The sequence below is a fragment of the Mastomys coucha genome, unplaced genomic scaffold (assembly GCF_008632895.1).
Source record: "Mastomys coucha isolate ucsf_1 unplaced genomic scaffold, UCSF_Mcou_1 pScaffold5, whole genome shotgun sequence".
NCBI lineage: Eukaryota > Metazoa > Chordata > Mammalia > Rodentia > Muridae > Mastomys > Mastomys coucha.
The window spans coordinates 78,769,402-78,775,335 of NW_022196911.1; the positions used below are offsets into that span (position 1 = coordinate 78,769,402).

Below are 5,934 nucleotides of genomic sequence, written 5' to 3' on the forward strand. Positions count from 1 at the left end.
AAAAAAAAAAAAAAAAAAAAAAAAAAAAAAAATATTGTCTTTATTATCTGGTTCAAAAGTTATTAAATTGACATCTTATTAATTGTAATTTTGTTATTATATAATATAATTAAATATTAAAGTCATACTTTGCTTACCAAGAGGTGAGCGCTATTTAAATTTATAATTGTTGTACTGTGTTTCATGTTAAAAAAATAGTTAAAACTTTAATTTAGTTTAACTTGTTTAAAGGCAGTCTCAATTTACATAGCAAAACTAATAAGCCAATATGCTGTGTCTAGAAGTTAAACACATCTAAAAAAAAAAAAAGCCCTAATTAACAGCTAAACTTTATAACTTACATATAATGTTTTTGATACTGATTTAAAAAAAATAAAAAGTTTAAAAAACTAGATTTTATTTAAATTATGGTTATGCCTTAATATTATAAAAGTTAAAAGGGTTACAAAATAAGTTGTTGAGAGATTTAGTACAAGTTGTTAAAAGGCTTAGTACAAGCTGCTGAGAAATTTAGTGCAAGTCATTAAAAGACAGAGAAAAAAAGAAGAGAAAAGGAGACAAAAAGACAAGACGCTAAAAAAACTAAAGAGAGATAAGAGACAGAAAGTACTGGCCACTGGTTAAAGAGCCTAGGGAGCCTCAAGAAAAACAAAAAAAGCAGACACTGACAACAGAAATAAATAAGCTACATCCACCACAGACTACAAGAAAACCTCTAGTGCTACTACTGTTCAACCAGAACTGCTTAGACTATAGACTGAGAAAAAAAAACAAACAAACTAAAGCCCATTTGCAGGGAGTGTAAAAAGATATTAATATTTCCCACAATATAAAACAACTAAAGACAGACATTTCAGACATTAACAAAAGTCATTTAGATACTTGAAACATTAATAAATTGGCCAAAAAATAAAAAAATAATCTAAAGGCATTAAATCCCTTAGATTAAATTCAGTATATAATTTTGCTTGCTATTATTATTAACACTCTTGTAATAGTAATTATTGTGCTTCCATTTGTTTTTAGAGTTCTCCTGAGATCTCTAGCCACGATAAAGAGAGACCTTCTAAAACTTTGTTTAAAAAATAAAAATAAGGCCGGGTGGTGGTGGCGCATGCCTTTAATCCTAGCACTTGGGAGGCAGAGGTAGGAGGATTTCTGAGTTCGAGGCCAGCCTGGTCTCAAGCCTGGTCTCCAGGACAGCCAGGGCTACACAGAGAAACCCTGTCTCGAAAAACCAAAAAAATAAAAAAATAAAAAAATAAAAAATAAAAAATAAATAAAGAGAAATATGCTGCACGCACTTGTCTACCCCAATAGGTCTACAGTATCAGAGTTAAAACCTGATTATGGACAAGAGGCATTATGACTCCAAAGAGAGTTTGTCCCCTGGGGGTTTCAGTCAGTTGTGGGCATCTCCTAACTCAGACATGTTCCAAATTGATCTCTGCTAAGTCTGTGGAGAGATCTGCATGCTTTCTTTATTCAGGTATAAAGGTGACCTAAAAATATTTTGTTATAGCTAACACTGAGATTAAATATTATTTCCTGGCCTTCAGAGTGATTCAATAATCCTATTAGATTTCCTAGTTGTAATTAGCTGAGAATTTTTACTAAAATTCTTACCAGACAAGGCATCTCAAGAGTTAAAAATAGCAGTTAAGCACTTATTATTAGAGTAGTCTCACACAGAAAGAAAAACTATTTTACTGCCAGTGAGAAGCTAGAAGTTGTAGGGCTCCCATCACTAATTATTTATGTTACAGCCGAGAAATGCTAAAATATGACCTTCAGCTACTTGCCTCAGACAGACCCTAAAAATTTATCTTGAGACTACCAAGACAACCTAGCTCCCCCCAAAAAACTAGAACACCACTACTCCTCCACCTTGCACCTGACTCTTTAATTTTACTGACCTTGATGTAGCCATCTCCTGCCTATATAAATTTTATAGCTTGCCCTATTTTCTATATAGTATATAAACCTAATTTCTACTTTATACAAATTACATTCAGCTACAATACTCCCTTGTGCCTGTTTCTGTTTATCATTTCTTCACCAACGCCTTGTCTACCTGACTAAGATCCCACAAGAGTTAAGAAAGACCCAGACTAGCCAACCCATAGTTAATAAAGAAAGAGAAGTTGAAGGTTCTCTTTAAAATGGGAACATTAACAATATTTACCACGGATGAGAGTCAGCACAGAAGTGAACTTAAAGATGGAGCAGGAGGCTGAGGGACTAAAACAACAGAATCCTGAGCGTGAAGGTTTGGAAATGGTGGTCCAGGAGCTGGGAGAAGGTGAAGAAGAGGAGAAAGGCAAACAGCAGGCCTGTCGAGGTTAAGCTCCAGCTGTATTCATGTGTGTACATCACCTGCCTGGGGCCTGGTCAGAAAAGGGCATCCGATCCCCTGGGACCAAAGTTATGAAAGTTGCTCACTGCTGTGTGGGTACTGGGAATTGAACCTGGGTCTTCTGCAGGAACGGGAGGTGTTTTTAACTGCTGAGCCATCTCTCCAGATCTATATAATTGAGTTTTTTTAGGGAGTAAAATCCTAAAAATGTCATATGACATAGAATAATGCTGTACTAGAGGTTGTCTCTCAATGTTAAATGATTGTAGGGGCTTGTGGGACAATTGGTCTATAGTAATGGCACCATTCCGTGAGAAATTGCAGAAAGGTGATCCTGTCTCTCTTACATATAAATAGTTGGTGAAAGATTAGGCCTCTGATGAATGTGTGTTGAAAGTAAGAGTGGAACACATTAAACTCTAGATGGGCTGGGGCAGTACACTTTGCAAAACAAGTTTGGCACTGGCCATCTTGGGGCAGAACCGGGTCAGAAAAGAAATAGAACGTGTAGAATGTGTGATATTTGAGAAACTGAAATTCACGGGGGTCTTTGGCTCTTTTCCAGTAGCTTTTAGATTATAAACCCTAGGTTAGATAGTAACAATTCTACTTCTATCTCTTGGCTCTTTCCTCAGTTAAAGACAGTATCTTAGAGAGAGGGGTTGCTTAGTCGCATCTGCAGAATCCCTTTCAACATTGTAATTTCAAAACTGCACCTTGGGACCTGGAGCTTGCACTCTAATTTGCACCTGCTAAGAGTAACAGATTCTGCCAGCTCAGAGACTTCCTGTTGAGAGCTTGAGTGCAAGTGAGCCAGGGTAAGCAAGAGAGACAGAGACAGACAGAGACAGACTCCCTCCCCCATCCCTCCGCCCCTCTGCGTCCCCTTTCTTCTGTGCCGGGCTGGTCAGGCTCTCACCCACCCAGATCTTCCCTTTTCACCCTCATGCCCCTCGAGCCCTCAGCACCTACTTTTAAAAGGAATCAGTCGCTGAGTCTGATAAAATATCCGGGCCTTCAGGCAGGAGAGACACACGGATGTCTCCTTGGCTTCTGGGCTGCTCAGGCCACCGGGTCCCAGATCTGGTGGGCTAGACCTCGGTGAGGGTGGAGGGGAGCTGAGGGTCTCTAAGCACCTCGCGAAGAATAGGCGACCGGATGTCCAGGTCCTGTGCGCTCCAGATCCAGAGCGCGCTCCAGATCCCAGAGCGCGCGCCGGATCACAGCGCGCATTTCGGATCACGGCGCGCATTTCGGATCACGGCGCGCATTTCGGATCACGGCGCGCATTCCGGATCACGGCGCGCTTTCCGGATCACGGCGCGCTTTCCGGATCACAGCCCACACTCCAGATCCCCGGGCACGCACGAAGGCAGCTTTGAATTCCCGCCTTTCCTTTCCACTGGTTGGCTCCCCACCCGCTCTCTCCGGACCGCGGGAAGAGATCACCCGGAAGCTTGAAACTCAGAATGTGCTTAGTAAACTAAACTTTAATAATTCTGAACCTTAGCTATATTGGGATTTCGGATTGTTCTTCGTGTTTCTTCTGGTCTCCGATGTCTCACCACTTCTTTCTTCCTCCTTCCTACTCGTTCTTCTATATCCTAATGTTCCGTCACGGGCCCATCTGTCTGTATCTGTTTACCAACTAATCAATCTATTTATGAAATCTACTCATACGAATTATATAAGAAAGGATAAAACGTATTCAAAAGGAGATAAGCTCTTCTCCAGGCCCTTCCCTCTGGCGCCTGCCTCCCGTCTGTCCCTTGCCCCCCTCGAAGGTGGCACCAGGGCCCTCACTCACCGCTTCCAATTTGTGCGGAAAAAACTCTGAGGAGTTCTCTCGATCTTCTTCCGCTGGCCGCCTCAGAAAGCAGAATATGGAAACAGACAAGAATGTAGTTAAGACTCTCTTTCCTTCCAGAACTCAGCCTCCGGGCCGATTCTTCTGGTGAGTAGCCGGATGGTGTCGCACTTGTGGATTGGTCACCGGTCTGTGAGGCCAAGAGGAGCAGCCCCTGTTCCAGCGTGGGTTTGGCAAGCAGTGGTCACAGCGAACTGGCTCAATCCTTCTAGCTGTTGAGTTACTTGTTTTGGGGGAAAACGAAACTGCTTGGATTTTCTGGCCTGCTTGCAGGCAAGCTGCCAGGTTGAGCTCACTGTTGGACTATCTAGCTGCCCTTTTCCAGCTAAGCCCCCATCCTTGGCTGTGGGCGGACCTCCTCACTGCAGTGACTTAGAGCCTTCTCAGCCTGAAGGCATTCTTTGATGTGGAAAACCCTGGGGAAGGAGCACAGATTCGTGCTAGTCGAGGGGAAGAGAGAGTGAGAGTGAAGCTTTTGTGAGAATCTGGTGAGATTCTCACAAGAGTTGAGAACTAACCCTCAGAGTTGAGAACTAACCACTGTTAACCCCTGATACTTGCAGATCTTCATCTGTTGTGTGTGCCTACTTTGTACACTTATTACACATGGTTAACACGGTTAATGGCATCAGGATATGTATCTAGCTCAAACTTGTTTTTCCGTGGTTCCTAACTTCCCATTTCAGTATATTTTCATACCACCGCAGTCATTTTTCCTTAAAATTCTTATTTTTCCAGATTGTACAGTGTTGAAAGAAAAACACAGTCAACCTAGAATTCAGTACACATACACACTCACACACACACACACACACACACACACACTTCACCTAGTGGATAGAAAATAATGATGTCTTTTTTTGGGGGAAACAAAACAATTCAGCAAGGGCTTTGTCACCAGGAGACCTTTGTCACATGAAATGTAAAAGGCTGATGGAAATGTGTACCAGAGTAACACTTAGATTCACATGAGTAAAGCCTATACAACATGAGGAATTATGTGAATATTGAAAGATAATTAATCTTTCTCAGTGTTCAAAAATTATTGAAAAGATAATGATACAACTACATTATGGTGCTTATAAAATGTAGAAATGCAAAACTGTGATAATTACAGGGGGCTTGGAAGATGGCTTATGCACTCAGAGCATGCTCTTCTGGAGGACCTGGGTTTGACTCCCAGCACCCCCTTGTGGCTCTCAGGCCCAGTAACTCCAGTTCCAGGGAATCAATGCCTCTTGCCTTGGTGAGCACCTGCTGTCAGGTACAAGAACCCTCCCAGAGTTGAAGTGAAGTTTTTGTGCACCACACATAAAGACTATCCTTGTGTTATTCAAATGCTAATTTCTGTACTGGCAGAGATCGGATTACCTCGGGACTCTGGTATTGTCATTATTATTTAGCATGTCACATCCTAGTATTTTATGAACAGTGTTCTTCATCACTTCCTGATTGGTCAAATAAAGAGCTTAATGGCCAATAGCTGGGCTGGAGAGTAAAGGACTTCTGGGCAAAAAGAGAGGGTCTCAGGTGGGAACCAGAGGCCAGAGCGCCAGCCACACGAAGACAAAGAAGCCCGGTGCCAGGATGAAACTAAGATAGACAGGTGGTGGGCCATGTGGTGAGTGAGGGGTTCATTTTTCATATCCCATTCAGAAACTAAGCTGTGGATCATTTAGACTATTTAGCATCTCAAAGTGACGCAGAGGGA

General features: G+C 42.0%; 1 protein-coding gene across 2 annotated transcripts in view; it reads right to left on the reverse strand.

The window, feature by feature from the left end:
- Positions 1–4,487, reverse strand: part of LOC116076971 (schlafen family member 8-like) — an 11,734-nt gene extending 7,247 nt beyond the window's left edge. Inside the window, exon 1 of one of the 2 annotated variants that reach the window (XM_031351119.1) lies at positions 4,164–4,487. The gene's annotated coding sequence lies outside the window, so the exon portion shown is untranslated. Of the gene's footprint in view, positions 1–3,328; positions 3,688–4,163 lie in introns of those variants that run through there. The other variant, XM_031351120.1, reaches the window with a different exon arrangement.
- Between the last annotated feature and the right edge of the window lie 1,447 nt (positions 4,488–5,934).